The sequence below is a fragment of the Chelonoidis abingdonii genome, chromosome 17 (assembly GCF_003597395.2).
Source record: "Chelonoidis abingdonii isolate Lonesome George chromosome 17, CheloAbing_2.0, whole genome shotgun sequence".
Taxonomy (NCBI): Eukaryota; Metazoa; Chordata; order Testudines; family Testudinidae; genus Chelonoidis; species Chelonoidis abingdonii.
The window spans coordinates 32,954,583-32,971,395 of NC_133785.1; the positions used below are offsets into that span (position 1 = coordinate 32,954,583).

General features: G+C 37.9%; 1 protein-coding gene across 1 annotated transcript in view; it reads right to left on the bottom strand.

Annotated features, from left to right (window-relative positions):
• The window catches only part of TAFA1 (TAFA chemokine like family member 1), a 348,490-nt gene that overhangs the window by 37,984 nt on the left and 293,693 nt on the right, over positions 1-16,813 (bottom strand). The window lies entirely within an intron of this gene.

A 16,813-nucleotide genomic window follows, 5' to 3' on the forward strand; every position in this document is an offset into this window, starting at 1 on the left:
GTAATATTAATGACAATGTGTGTGATGACGAGTTGAGGCTTAAATCAGAGGAAAAATTTTCCTTTAAGTAATTTCTGTTCAGAATGTTGAAACCCTTAATGTCACCTACTCATGCAATATAGATACATATTGCTTTCTTATGATCTCAGATACTGTATAATGAAAAGAACAGCAACCTAGACCACTTTATGACAATGGTTGTTTCTCTCTCTTGGGATTTTGTTTTGTTTTGTTAGCTTTTGAATACTTTGGTTTTATTAATTTCCTATTGAGACAAAACAAAAATACAGGAAAAGGTAGAAGTATCAGTGGTGGTAAAAGCCCTGATTCCTGTAGACATTTAAGCACGTGACTTCAATAGGACTTCTCCTGGCCTTAAAGTTAGGCACGTACTTAGGTATGTAGCTGAATCAGGGTCAAAACAAACATTCAGCTACTATGTGCATTGAGGTGCTCCAGTTGTGGCCAACGGAATGTTAAAAGCCCTGATCCTGCACTTGGATGCTCACAGATAGACCCTTATAGTTCTGCTGAAATACAAGGATCAAATTTTGAGGTTCCAGGTGCAAGGTCTGGCCAAAATATGCCACCGTCTGTCTTCTGCATGCTTTTATTGGTCCTCAACTCAAATAATAACGGTTTATATTCTATCAAAGGAGATATGAATATGCAAATTAGGTGCAGCCCTTTGAACTTCTGGCAAATTGCTAACATGGCCCCCACTATTGCAAATTTGAGGCACCCAAATGTAACAACGATTCTCAGCATTTCTTTAGAATCTCCCATCCAAGGGTCTCAAAGCAAGCTGCATACGCTAAAGACCGTTGTGCTTTTAAAAGGCAAAGCCTTGCAGGAAGAAGAGGTTCAGAGGCAAAGCATACCGGGGGCTAATCCCTGGAAGACTGTAGACTACAAAAACAGCTAGAAGGCCTCCAGAAATGCTGGGAGAACACATGCTGTGAAGTGGCTCCTATCCTTTTCCTTTGGAGGAGTAGCATAAAGTCTGCCCATGTCAACTGCACTACACTAGTTTATGTAGAAAGGGAACAGTGCCATGTTCACATCCCCTTTGTAGGGCTATCCTAATAAAAATAGCACTACCGTACTCATTTCTATGTTTACACAATGATACTCCAGGGTTTGGGGCCATTAAACTGCAGATACACCAGTGGGTTTTTTCTTAATGTATTTTATTAGGATAGCACCACTGCAAGCAACAACATTCTTCTGTTCAGGTCAGAATAATTGGTGTCCCCTAAGGACAGGTATAAGGATGGGACAGCACTTTGCACAAGCTTCTTGATTCCCATGCCACAATTTGGACCTAATTAATTAAGTCTTCAACTCTCCTTTGAATAAACAATCCATTTTATGGATGGGGAAACTGAGGCTCTGACAGATTACTTGACTAGGGTCGTGAAGTAACTCAATGCCTGTGCTAGTAATATGACGCAGCTCTCCTACCTGCCAGTCTCTGTATAAACCACAACATTACACTTCTTCTCCTAAACATACTCTACGGAATACACTTTAACAGGCTCAGAAAGACATCCATAAAACTAAGAAAAAAATTTCTTATGGAAATATGTATTTCCATAAAACTAAGAAAAAAATTAATAGATTAGAAAAAATATCAATCCATTTTCACTGAGTCATAAGAAGTCACAATTTACTGTAAATTCAGAAGTTTTTTCCCCAAAAACAATTTGGCTTTATGTAAATGATATGTAAATAGGACAGAGGAAAGTACAGTACTATGACAATGAAAAATAATTACCAGAAGTTAGCATCATATTTCTATGTAGAAAAGCAAGAGTATTAGGAACAGGTAATTAGCAAAGCCATAGCAAATCTTTTATGTGTTCTTATATGTTATGTGTTCTTATTTTCAAATGTGTTCACTCTGCTCTCTTTGATGCTAGAGCATATAAACTCGTGTCTCAGGTCTTTATTGCCTTCAGGGTCAGGCAGCAATTTTCTATCTACGCACAATGCTGTAGAGTTAGTTGAGTGTCCAGTTCCACCACTTTTATTCATAGTGACTGAGATCTCACACAGCAAGCAGCACAAACGTGGAAGAATTGGGTCCTTATTTTTTTTACCTTCCCTTGAAGTTGCAGATATTGGCCACTGTTCTAGACAGTGGTTGATTAATCCTGTATTCTTATAACAGGTCAAATATCATATTTCATAACAAGATGCTACTAAAATGTATATTTTGGGGCCAAATTATAACAGGTTTATCTCAGGTGCACTGGATGAGAGTCCTCGATAGTTTGGCTTCCTCTCCTCCCCAAGCAGGGATGGGGGTATGGGAATTAGCGCTGCCAGTAGACTTCCATTAAAGCTGGGTGACATTTTTTGGCCGAAGCTGTTTTTTTCACCGACAAATGCAGATTTGGGTTGAGTGAAACATTTTATGAGTTTGTGTTGGATTCATCAAATTGTTTCAGCCAAAACCAAAAATTTCAAAAAATAAAATTAAAAAATAAAATTGAAATTGATACATTTTGTTTTGACATTTCCAAAATGAAAGATTTCGATTTTTCAACTCAAAATACCATTTCATTTCAAATTTTACTTCAATTTCATTTAAAAAGGTAAAAAAACTTACAAACAAAATGATTGCTTTTTGCTTGTTCAGTTCCCAAATCGTTTATTTTATTTTTCAGTTTGGTCAGCGAATCGAAAATTCAGTTATGCTCACAGCTCTACACTCAATAGCTGAGAGAAGTTGTATCTGAGTGGGGTGGGGGCATGTGATCATAAACATATGCACTCCAGATAGCAGCTAGAGGGTTCCATTGTAGAAAGCACATGATAAATCTTCAAAGGCTCTCACATATGTGGTGATGGGTTCCATATAAGTGGATGAATAGATCGAGAGGGAGGCTATAGCAGGGACCTTACATAAGTGAATTCCATTCCTCCACTGTGTTTTGAAGAATTATGTCTGCTCCTACCTTTTGCAAGATATATGCCACCAGCCATCACTGTCAATCCAGTGCACCTCCGTTCACACCTCTCCCTATATCTCCCCAGTAGAAACTTTAATTTACCCTTATACAGGTATCATTTCCAGATCAGACAGTAATATGGAATTCTAGCCACTAAAAGGAAGTGTCATCAACTTTACCCTATGGAACTATAAACTTTTCTATATTTACTGATTTTTAAGAAAACTAAGTATTGGAATATAATTTAAAAAAATCTACTGACCTACAGGAGAGTTACAAATATGTACTTACTATTGCTAGATAAGGAAAAACCTCCTTCCAAGCTAAATGAGAAACAGAGAAAGAGAGGGAGGAAAGTCATATCTTCTATTACTTCCAAATGTAACAAATTTGAGAAAATGAATAGTAAAGGTGTCATTCCTTCCTTTTTCCATTATAAATTTTAACTTTAAAAAAGCACTTAAGACCATTTATTTAGGTGCCCAAATATGGATTTTAGCTGCTCAGTTTTAGACATGAATGTTTGAAAATATTGTCTTAAATGTACATGAACTAACCATACGTGGTGGTCAAGAACTGGACAACTCAGTGAAGCTGGATGGCTGGAAAGAGGACTGATACGTTTTTCAGACATTGTCTTTGATCTTCTTCTCCAAGCACTGAAAGATACGTGCAATAGGAATACTTCTTTGCTGCACTATCTCCCCATGCAGCATCTTACGTAGAAAATGATGGTTAACTCTCCCAGAGGTGAATTTTTACAGCATCTTGGAAGAGCTTGCTAACTTTCGCTGAAGTGAATGGGTATGGAAAATCAGGTCCACAAAGACAATGAAGCTATTATTTTAATATCCCTAAGGCATTGTCTGTCAGCCTAGCATGCTGCATTATGTTATTGTTCTGCAATGATAGACTAACAAATGGGACTATCAAAATACAGTAGATACATCTGTCATATTTAAGAAAATTATGTTTGTAGGAAATTATCCATAATGTATGTAGAAGAAAGTCTCTATATATTGGAATAAGTTCTAAAATGAGATTTTTATACAGTGGGGTATGAAATCTGCATTCATATTTGCATGCACAATTGTTACAGATGCACTTGCAAATCAGGGATTTGAGTAAGGAACTGTATTTTATGTACCTTCCTGCAAAGGTAAAATTAAACATTGAAATGTATATAAATGTTGAGCCTGTCTTCATGAAAATCCAGCCATTAGCAACCAAGTTACTTTTCACTCACCATTCAGGGCAGACAGATGACCATATCCTGAGTAGCTGATTGAGCTGGAAATTTGAAAAATGAATGCATATAGATCAATGGTTTTCAACCTGTCATCTGTGGACCCCTGGGGGTCTGCAGACCATGTCTTAAGGGTCCTCGAGAGGTTGTCGTTAGCATAGAACCTGGGATCTGCAGACTATGTCTAGGATTTCCAAAGGGGTCTGCACCTCCATTCAAAATATTTTGTAGGAGTCCACACATGAAAAAAAGGTTGAAAACCACAGGTATAAATAGAGGGATTTCAGGTTCTTACAACATTTATGGTGCTGCCAATATCATCACAGCTAACCTTCCATTTGCACTACGGTATTATTTTGTATTCCTGCAAGTTATTGGGAGAAACTCTCATTGACTCCAAAAGGGCAGGGTTTCATTCGTTGCATGAAGCAGGGCACATTATGGCTGCCACAACTGACGTTTTGAGATGTCCCACTAAGTGGCCTTTTGAGGAACTCCAACATGTTAAGTGAATAGAAAGAGTTGAAGGCAATTCTGTGAGGACTTTTCAAATGCTCCTTCAGCAACCATCCAACAAATAAACTATCCCCACTCGCACCTCTCACAAAACAAAAAATTGGGGTCATTTTTTGTAAGGCTAGAACCAGCAGCTGGTTTTGTGGCCTAATTTCTTTTATAGTAATATGTGAAGGTATAAAATGGTCCTGCTGTCTGAGCATATAACCCATCCCTGAACATCTCTCATGACTGCAGAGCATAATCACAATATAAAGACATTTGCAGATATGACTGAGTGATTAAAGATTTTTCCCCCCCAAAAATTGTTGTTGAAATGAAAACTCAAAATATATTATTTACTGCACATTTGAAAATAAATTTTGGGGGACAGGTTTCATTTCAAATTGGCTGTTTTCCAACTTTTTGTTTTTATTTTTTTTTAATTAGCCAAATGTCAAGTTGAAATGATGCTTTGAATCGAAAAGATGAAATGAAATGTTCCTTCTCTCTCTCAAACAAAATAATAAAATAAATGTTTTCAACCACAACCTTTCACCAAATTTGACAAATAGGTCTCGGGCCCAGAAAATGCTTTTTTTCAATGAAAAAACCCCAACTATTAACTGAAAAAATATCACACGGCTCTATTAATAAACACTTTGGGGCAGGAACAATGTCAGCTCCCGTGTTTGTACAGCACCAAGGCAACTGGTCCCCACCCTGACTAAGGCTTCCAGGCACTATCAGAATGTCAGTAAATAATAATAAAGAGGAATGTGTGAATTAGCAGTCCTCCATCCAGTTACTATGAACCTTATGTATTAGAGTGATGGAAGCTTCTGATGAGGCAATGATATACAGTTGGCTTTCTCAAAAGAAAAAAAAACTTCCGCAGATGATGATAAATCACAAGAAGGAATCTGGAGTGATCTCAACTGTACATGTTATCAGAACCTCAAGATACAGACTTTATTTCACTTGGGGGCATCTACTTGCTATTGTAATACAAATACATAAGTAAAGAGCCTATCAGTAAAATGTAAATGGACCCCTTTATAACTGTATCCAGCATATTTGGCTAATAGTCTTTAGAATTTCACATGATAGTCACTTTTGCTTCAGCATAGTGGTTAAGCAGGTCTTGACCACATGCTAGAACTCTGGCCTCTAGCCTTCCTTTGGAAATGTTTGTACAGTTAATTCCTTCTACAGTCAAGAGAATATTTTTTCCTGGGATGACCCATCATCTAACCAAAATGCTTAGACAAGGAATAATTGTCACGGGGTGGAATTCATGTTCTAACTCTTTTGATGATATGGCAGTTTTAAAGTTGCACAGGCAGCAAACAGTGTCTTTCAAAGATACTGGACCTGAGTATATTAGAAATGTGCTTATAATAAAGGGTCTGTTATCTGCATTTAATCATGGGGAAAATCATAGATAGATGTAGGTTAAGATTACCAACATGACTAATTAGTTTGGGTACGTCCATTTCTGGGTGCGTAATTTGATAGATGTTAGAGGGATCTGTTTTTCAGAGGGGGAGTGCTCAGTTCTTTTTGAACTTTGAACCTGTAAGGTATCTTAATCTGGGCAGCGACAATCATTAGTCACTTTTAAGAATCTCAGTCATAGCAGTTAAGTTTCCAATCATAATTTCTACTACAAAACTGCACAAAAGAGGCTAACTTCAGTTCCCATTCAATGGGAATTGACTCATAACCCTTACAATGATGTAAATCTGGAATAACACTATTGGCACTGAATTTACATCACTGTATCTGAGAGTAGAATCTGACCAAAGGTACATATAGGTAGGACAGTCTCATTTTCATGGAGGATAGGTCCACCAACGGCTATTAGCCAGGATGGGCAGGGACAGTATCCCTAGCATCTGTTTGCCAGAAGCTGGGAATGGGTGACAGCAGATGGATCACTTCATGATTACCTGTTCTGTTCATTCCCTCTGGGCACCTGGCATTGGTCACCGTCGGAAGACAGGACATTGGGCTAGATGGACCATTGGTCTGACCCAGTATGGCCGTTCTCATATTCTACACATTACTCGACAATTCACTAGGCAGTGTTTTATATTAAACATAAACAATCCCCTGAAAGGTTTGCAGCAATCCTTTACATTCCATCAGAGAGCCACCCAGTATTTAGTGGTGACTGTTTTGATGCCCCTGGGAGACACACAGTAAGTTACTTTGAGTTACCAACTTTGGCATAAGCACTCCTGAAACATGGTAGTCACTTCAGTAATTACACTAGCAGAAAAATATCGACAACTTGGTGGGTTTCAGAGAAGAGTTGCAAAGATAATAATGGGACTGGAGAGACTGATTTATCAGGAATTAGTTAAAGTTAACATATGGTTGTTGATTAAGCAACAACTACAAGGAGATAAAAAATGCAAATACCTGAAGGATATTAATTTAGCGTGATACACAAGGATATCATTAGCATTAACAACTAAAATAGATAGAATACAGAAGAAACATCAAGATAGAAAGGTAAATTCAGTGTGGAATAATCTCTCTAGGGTAGTAGTGGAGGTTCTATCACCTGGGAAATTTTATTTGGACTGCAAACGTACGGTAGTGAACACAACAAGGGCGGCACTAGAAAATGAATTTCAGTGAATACCAGCACAGAACAGGACTGGTTAGCTCCTCCTAGCTCATATATGGACCTCTTCACCTATACATCTCAAAGCACTTTACATAAAGGTGCGTGTGTCTCATTATCCCTGTTTTCCAGATGGGGAAATATGGCATTGAGAGAAGTGACTTGCCCCAGCACAGAGACAAAGAGTGAGTAGCAGAGTAAGGAATTGAACCTGTGTCTCCTAATTCCAAGTTCTGTGCCCTGTCTACTGGACAAAACACTGCCTGTCTTTTCTGCCCACAATTAATCCGTGCAAACAAAACAAAAAAAAAAGAAAAAAGAAATAGTCTTAAAAGAGATCACCCCAAATGCACCACTCATAACAATCAATGCATGGAGTAATGAAGGTATATTCAGAAACAAAAACACCAGCCAGGGAGACGTAGAAGAAAAGAGATGTGGCTACAAAGGCTGGTCTGTGTACTGAGAGCAAATGGAGAGATAAAATAAAACAAATTGCAGAACTAAATCTCACTTTTCCTTGGCATGGAAAAAGACTAATCAAGACAGAAGCAAAAGCGAGTTTTTTGATAAAATGCTTAAGTGGCCACCCTTGAGTTGCAAATTATTTGCATCAACTAGAGGATGAAACAGTAGTTTTCCATTATGCTGCAGGAAATAGATGCTTGCTAAGTAACTCCTTTAACTTTCCTCTGGCACCTATTGATTATATCCAATAGAAATTAAGAGTAGAAGGCAATTAAGTTTAAAATTTAATGGCGTTCTGCTCCTGTTAATTTACTGTCTGACCTGATCAATACATCACCCTGGATAATCTATTCCCGCAAGTTTCAGTTCCTCTGATGCCTCTTCTGGTTAAATTATAACAATTACAGGCGACCATATAAATAAGAAACAGGTTATAAAATAATTAAAAATGGGATTATCCACTGTGGTGGTGAACACTTTTTTTTTTTACAATGAACAGCTCTGAGCCTTAACACTGTAGTTTGTCTTATATTTTGACAACCTAAACCCCACAGAACCTTTGCAAACTGAAATCTCAAGCAATTTTTAAAAGGTTCTCATATATAGCAGTACAAACAAAATATCACCTTATCTGAAGGTAGGGTGACCAGATGTCCTGATTTTATAGGGACAGTCCCGATATTTGGGGATTTTTCCTATATAGACTCCTATTAATCTCCACCCCCGTCCCGATTTTTCACACTTGCTGTCTGGTCATCCTATCTGGAGGACAAAATGGAAATTTGAAAAAATTGCTCAATTGTAGCAAAAAAAAAATGTTGTTGAGCACTGACTCTCCAGCCTAGGTAATAATTATAAGTCCTCATGTATAAAGACGATATCAATAGATCTAAGCTGTTTTATCCATATCCAAATTTAAGCAAAGTTTTGGGTTTTCAGAGCTGGACTTTTGATTTGGAGCCCTCACTAATAAAAAGGAACATCATGCAAACAATGTGATGTCTGAATTTGATTTGTTCCGTACAGAAAACGTTTCCTCAGCAATTCCAAGAGTATGTGTAAATACAGGAGGGGTTACACATAGCATGACACAAGTGGAAGGGTACTTTCTGAGAGACATCACTGAAGTGGTTTAAGAAAATTAAACAAACAGAGATGCGCCAACAAAATCAAATTTTAAGCCACACTCAAAACTTTATTCAGGAGAAGATAAAGTTAAAGGGAGCTAATCATCATGATGTGACCAGGAAATGTGCACTTTTCTGAATAACCTCCTCCTTCATACCATAGCACAGTTCAATACACATATATTTGGAGGTGGTTGAAGTTTATTAACTTTCAATCTTGGGGAGAAAACAAAATTCAACAATGACAACAACAGTAACGCAGGAAAACAAAATGTGGTGACATTTTTGTGAAAATCTCCCTGCTCCCCATTTTTTTTGACTAGCTGTTTTCATATCATCGCTCATTCCATAGTCAGACACAATGCAGTCCATGAAGTAGTTTTAATTCAATTTGTCACAGAAGACAGATAAAATGGGAATGAAGAGCATTTCTAAACCAGAAAGTGAAAGGTACTGTAGGAAAGTTACTTCCTTTTCCCGAGGGCTTCAAAACAAGAACAAACAATGAAGCCCATCTCCATGAATCAATTTTTTCCTTTTCTTTGTAATATTACATTTTTATCTTATCCCTTACATCTACAAAGATAAGCAATGCTATGTAGGCCACGTTTAGCCAGTTTAATTGTACTCTACTTTTTCAGAGCCTTGACAAATTTGAAAGAATGTGTCACAGAATGATAGAAACATAGGACTGGAAGGGACCTCGTTAGATCACCTAGTTCAGTCATGTTATCTACCATTTTTACTGTTACTCTCATATGCAGACTATACTGTCTCCTTTGAGCACAATCCTCTATGCACGGTTGCCTTGCATCCCAACTATTCTTCCCTCTTTTCAAGTCAGAAAGGACAATTTTATGCCCCTGCCCCTCCTTGACTTTCCTGTTTCTGCTGTTCAGCCTAGCCTAGTAGATTGCTGTTCCATGTTAGACCAAACACTGAAAGCAAGTACACCTTTATCATTTACTGTAAAACTCCTAGCTAGAACATCTCTTAATATTTACCCTATTCTTATTGACACAAAGCAATTCTCTAATCATTATAATGATCCCTTATTTTAGCTCAGGATATTGCATAAGAAAGGCAACACCTACATTTCTTAACACAACATGCTAAGCCAAGAAGTTATGGGTAAATATAATGCTAGACATATCACTCAGATATGTACATGTAGGTCACTACGTTAGCAAGACTAATTCATATAATTAAAAAGGCTAGATTTACCAATACCCAGTAGTACAATAAAACCAGACAAAACAATCTTATGACCCTTTTTCTGCACATAAAGAAAACTGTGTCAAGCCACCCTGACTTTTAGCCTCACGCATTGCATTGTCAACAGAGCCAGGCAATCCTATCTTGGCTCTTTCACTCCATCTATGATCCAACGATACTCCTGATTTGCCTGGTGATGCATTTGCTCCATTGCCAGACTGTGACATTTAAAAGATGAAATGCCTGAAAGCATAATGTCAGAGAATAACATTCTGGGAATTTTAGGGAGCTGTAATGATTACTTTCTAAAGTGGTAATATGACATTCACCAATGGTAGGTACTGAACCTTGTAACTGTGGGTGTGGTATATTGAAACATTCCATTAACTTCCATTTGGGCCTTGCTAAAAAGTCAGCATTCACCATGCATAACGCCACACTGCTGGACTTGTGTTACCATAGTTTATTTCCTGGATTTGTAATAGCATTCAGCTACTGTGGTGTTGAAATTTGTGGCCCTGTTGACTTTTACTGGTGGACAAAGTGTAATATTCATTTCCCATTCCTTTCAACCTGAGCTAGAACTATTCACAGCAAGCCGTTTATTTGTAATACTTCTCCTCCATGTAAATTATCTGTTAAAAGACTGGAATATTTATGCATTTGATTGTTATTCCAGATTATCTAATGACTGGTTTATACAAAACACTTCTCAGCCAATAGCCTCTTCTTGAACTGCTGAGCATGACAACGGCTTTCAGTAATCACTATTGGTAAGTCAAGATCTGTGCTGTCTGACGGATGACCTAAGTTGCATGCTGTTTCTGGTACCTGATTAGATGACTCTTCCAACACCATCCCTGGATGAGCTGATTAAACTTGAGATCTCTGGATCCAAAAGCATAAACCTCTACTACTTGTGTAACGTTTAGGTCGTTGCTGAGGTAATATTGTAATAACAGGTTTGCAGTGGAAGGTATAACTTAATACATACACACGTACACACTCCCCTCTGATCATCTCACAGAGATGAATTCTCAGTCTCTGCAGTGTGGCATCAAAAATGCATGTGTGTCACCTGGACTCCTCCAAGCCAGAGGAGAATGGCAGCTCCATAGTTCTCCTCCAAATGCTATAGAGTGTCTCCAGCAAATGCAGTCTGAAGAGCCTCACAGCCAGCATTAATTCCAGTCCCAGAGTCAATAGTTGACCATCTACACAGCTTCCAGTGAGAGTAGACTATATCCAAGGTAGCTCAGGATCTGAGACACAGCCCTCACACTGGACAAAACTTAGCCTTGTGTCATTCAGCAGACAAGTCCCAGGACTGTCTCCAACTCCTCTCTTTCTAACCTTTTCCCCATGAAGCACTGACTGGCTCAGCTCTAGGATGCCGGATGTGTGGAACCTGCCACACTGCTTGTCCTCAATGGAAATCCCCTGCACAGCTTCAGAAACATCTACTGACTATGTTTGATAAAAGCTGCACCCAACATCTGGGTGTTTCAGGCGTAAATTGCCCTGATCTCTGAATGTGTGCAAGGACATGGATGATTTAACTGAAATCCATCTCTCCTCCCCAGTGCTTCTCCCTTTCTGTGTACTTAAAAAAAAAATCAAATGCTACAGTATAAGTGTGTGGGTTATATTTGTGTTAAAGGGACAGGTTCATTGATCTGGATATGCAAGTGAATGAGGATAGACATAGGATGGACTGTAAGTGGCAGGCTGCAACTTTATTAAATTTAACACTGGAGAGGGGCACTATTTGCCCCATTTCTTCATAGTAGGCCTTTAGGTGGATCCAGTGCTGGGTTTACAGGTCTTCTATCAGAATGCCCATAACCCAGGGCTGATTCTCCACTGCTTACCTCAAGGATTCAGCTTGCTCTGTTGTACCCTCTTACTGTCCTCCCTGCAAAGGGAACAGAAGGTACCAAAGAGGGACCTTGGATACAGAATAAGATGGAGAATATCTTATTGCCCTTATATAAATCCACGGCACAGCCACATCTTGAATACTGCTTACACATGTGGTCTCCTCATCTCAAAAAAAGATATACTGGTATTAGAAAATGTTCAGAGAAGGGCAACAAAAATGATTAGGGGTTTAGAACGGGCCCCATATGAGGAGATATTAAAGAGGCTAGGACATTCCAGATTGGAAAAGAGGAGACTAAGGGGAGATATGATAGAGGTATATAAAATCATGAGTGGTGTGGAGAAAGTGAATAAGGAAAAATTATTTACTTGTTCCCATAATATAAGAACTAGGGGTCACCAAATGTAATTAATGGGCAGCAGGTTTAAAACAAATAAAAGGAAGTTCTTCTTCACACAACACACTGTCAACCTGTGGAATTCCTTGCCTGAGGAGGCTGTGAAGACTAGGACTATAATGGGGTTTAAAAGAGAACTAGATACATTTATGGATGCTATTAGCCAGGATGGGTAAGGAATGGTGTCCCTAGCCTCTGTTCATCAGAGGGTAGAGAAGGATGGCTGGAGACAGATCACTTGATCATTACCTAATCATTACCAGTTGGTGACATAAAGCATGATTTTGCCAGGGGCTTTCTATCTGCAGGGGGCGCTGAGCTCACTTAGCTCCCCTATTTTGACTTAAAAATTGAATATGCACCATAAGTACAGTTATACTTCCCACAAATAAATAAGGAGTTTTAAAATGAAAGTGGATCATAGGGAAAGAATCTGATCCAATGATTGTAACAAATGAATGTTCCTTATTTCAAAAATATACAAATATAGAAAACACTCAATGGCATTTTCATTAAAAAGCTTTAAATAATGGTCAATACATTCATGGATTATGTAAGCCATCGGATTTCTTAGCTCTTTCCTTTTACCAAGAAATTCCAGCTGCCTTCAAAATGTTTATAGTGTAAAGAAACGTTAGACTGTCTTAGATCAAGTTTGGGAGATAAGAGATTGCTTTTGAATTGTACAGATTAGAAACCTGACCCTAATGTACTTCTTATGTATCAATTATTAAATATAAATTGTATTCACAAGTCATAATGATGCAGAACAAAATGTGTGGAAACAAGGAACTAGTAATATCTCTAACACTTCAGTGAATGAATTCATAAGGACCTCATCCAGAGCCCACTGAAGTCAATGGGAAATTTTCCATTGACTTCAGTCAGTTTTGGGTACAACTCTAGAATTCATATACTGTACACTAACAGTACTGTACTACTGAATCAAATATTTTTTTCCTTTTCCTTTCTGTGTTTTGGGTAAATTAATATTTAATGGTTTTAGATTGCTGTGTTTTGTTATAGAGTTAATTCCTATGGAAAAATGTGTCTTTTAATGCTATAGTCCAGGAGTTTTCAACCTTTCCAGACTACTGTACCCCTTTCAGGAGTCTGATTTGTCTTGCATGTCCCAAAGTTTCACCTCACTTAAAAACTACTTGCTTACAAAATCAGACATAAAAATACAAAAGTGTCACAGCCACACTAGTACTGAAAAATTGTTTACTTTCTCATTTTTACCATCTCATTATAAAATAAATCAATTGGAAATGAAATATTGTACCGGTACTTATATTTCAATGTATGGTATATAGAGCAGTACAAACAAGTCATTGTCTGTATGAAACTTAAGTTCGTACTGACTTCGCTCATACTTTTTCTATAGCCTGTTGTAAAACTAGGCAGATATCTAGATGAGTAGATGTACCCCTGGAAAACTTCTGCATATCCCCAGGGGTAAACATACCCCTAGTTGAGAGCCACTGCTATAGTCTATAACAGTGGTACTAAACTGATCCTCTGAACTTAAAGTTGTATTGAAGATGAGTCATTTTAAATGGGCTACTTATGACAAAAATTTTGATTGAAAAGAATATAAGGGTACTGAACTTATTTCAAGTGCCAAATAGTCCTTTAGATATACATTGTGTACAACCTACACTCAGTGAAGCTAAAAGTAGGACAAACAAAACTCTCCACAATGCTTGCTAGCAGATCATATGGAAAAGACTTGAATTTGCCTTCTGCATTTGGAAATGCATGTGGGCACATTGATGACCTTTCTATGTATCCATGGCAAATCTGCACAAATACACACGTTTATCTGTTTGGAAAATACTAGAATGGGTAGAAAAAATGGCAGTTCCTTTTCATGGGAAATTAAAAAAAAATCACAAATTTCTCAGACATGTTTCAGTTTCCAATTGAAAACTAAAACTGAAAACCAAAAAGTTTTCAAATACTATTTTCAATAAATTTTCCTGTTTATGGCAAAACATTTCAGCTTAAGAAAACAAAGTTTTGCCACAAAATTTTCATGTTTGTTGAAAAACCATTTTACATCCCCCAAAAGAAAGAAATTGCAATCATCCCTAGAAAATACCATGATTATGTTAGTGCTATTTTAAATATGGATTTCTCGCCATGATATGTTTACAGATCTACAGTGTTTATGTGCCTGGGGAAGTGGGTCATTGGATCATGCCCAATTAAATTATTATATATGCTAAGTGAATTACACATCCACATTTTGATTAACTTGGTATACAGGTCAACGAGTGAAATGAAAAGCACTAGCGCCATAATGAGGCAAGACCTTTGCTACTCTATTGCATTACAAAAGCTATCAAAAACTACATAGGTTTTCTTCTCTGCTGCTCACTCATCTGCTGTATTTTATACAAAGCAACATTCACCTTCTTTTTCCTCATTCAGCTTAGAATAAACAGGGGAGCGTGTGTATTTAGCTCAGTAATGTCAGACAATTGCTCATTAAATTAGGGGCAGCAATTTTAACTCAAAAGAGAAAATAAAAGCTAGGTTTCCTTTAGAATATCTTGGACTATAAAATTTTCAAGAGGAGTAGGGTTTAAAAATGAATTCATTTTGGAGCTGCTTAATACATATTACATAAATACACATTTCTGTTGGTATCCTGAAGAAGATGTGTGGTATAGAGATAAGAGAAAGGATGAGGTATGAAAATACATAGGGATGGATTCTGCTTCCTTGGAAATAAGTGGGAGTTTTGCCATTGACTTTAATGAGCCTATGATGATCTATTTCATTCTCTTTTCATTTCCATTGTTAATTGATGACCAAACCACTTGTGTTGATGCTTTACGTTGCTATTTATGAGATCTCTGTGTGTATTCCTAAGTCATGGAAATAAAAAATGCCTTTGTACAGACCTCATGCATGTATCTTAAAAATTCTACTGTGTGATTGCTCTCTATAAACTGTAATTGTAAGGAAAAGACCAAACAAGATCACATATTAAGAACATTCTAGCTATCTATAGAAATAGCCTTTATTTACAGATGATGCAGGTGAGAACATTAAAATATACAATATTTCTTCTTCCCACTGCCTCTGTTCATGTTACATTATAGCTATGAATATAGTATGTGAATTTTGCCACACCACATCAAGATTTGTGCTTGTTTAACCTAGCGCAGCTACTGCAAAGAACTGAATGGTCCATGGAAACACCTAACTCCCTAAGGGGAATAGCACTTCTTCCTGAGACTGGACTAGTAAACTGCTTTTTGACATTTAAATAAATAATATATGTATCAAGACTTGTTTTAAAATCTGCAGGGTACATGCTGTAGACTTCCACTGCATCTTTAAAATCTGCAGGGTACATGCTGTAGACTTCCATCAAGTACACTTATTTGATTCCCAAATGTAAGGAAACATTTCAATAGTAATGCATGCTAATTATCTAGAACAGGTGATGAATCCTGCTTAGCTTTGGGTCTTCTGGCTACTTCTATATTGTCTAAAGAAGACGATTAAATGTATAGTATGATTGTTTCTAGGTGTAATCAATTCTCTAAAATCAATTAAAATCTTGTTTACCTGTTCTCCTCTAGTTTGCACTTGCCAGATTAATTTGGGTAGTTCAGTACAACAGACAGTCCCTGTGCTAAATTAGTAAATCTCATTTTATTCCATCCTATCAATAGAGAAATATTACAAGGCATGTGCATCTCAGAAAGATTCGGTCACGACTCCTTAAACTTTAGTGCTTAAAAATATCAGGTTCCTGTTTCTTAAATTGCAGAAAGTGCACTGTCTACCTTCTTAAATTTCTACATAGGCATTCATTTCCATAGCTTTCAAACCATAATCCAAAACCACATTTAAACGTGGACAAAAATGCACAGAAGGCAAGTCCAGGAGTAGGGTGAAAGGCTGGCTTTTAAAGCTCTCCTTAGCACTTCTCTGGATCTTGGATTCCCTATGCAGTATTCTTGCCAGCAAGTTAAAGAAGTATGGATTGGATGAATGGACGATAAGCTAGCTAGATTGTTGGGCTCAATGGGTAGTGATCAATGACTCAATGTCTAGTTGGCAGCTCGTATCAAGCGGAGTGCCCCAGGGTCAGTCCTGGGGCCAGTTTTGTTCATCATCTTTATTAATGATCTGGATGATGGGATAGATTGCACCCTCACCAAGTTTGCAGATGATACTAAGCTGTGGGGAGAGGTAGCAGGGCTGGCGTTTCCATTTAGGCGACCTAGGCGGTCGCCTAGGGCACCAGGATTTGGGAGGGCAGCAGACTGCTCCGGTGGACCTCCCACAGGCGTGCCTGCGGAGGGTCCGCTGGTCCCGCGGCTCCGGTGGAGCATCTGCAGGCACGCCTGCGGCAGGTCCACTGGAGC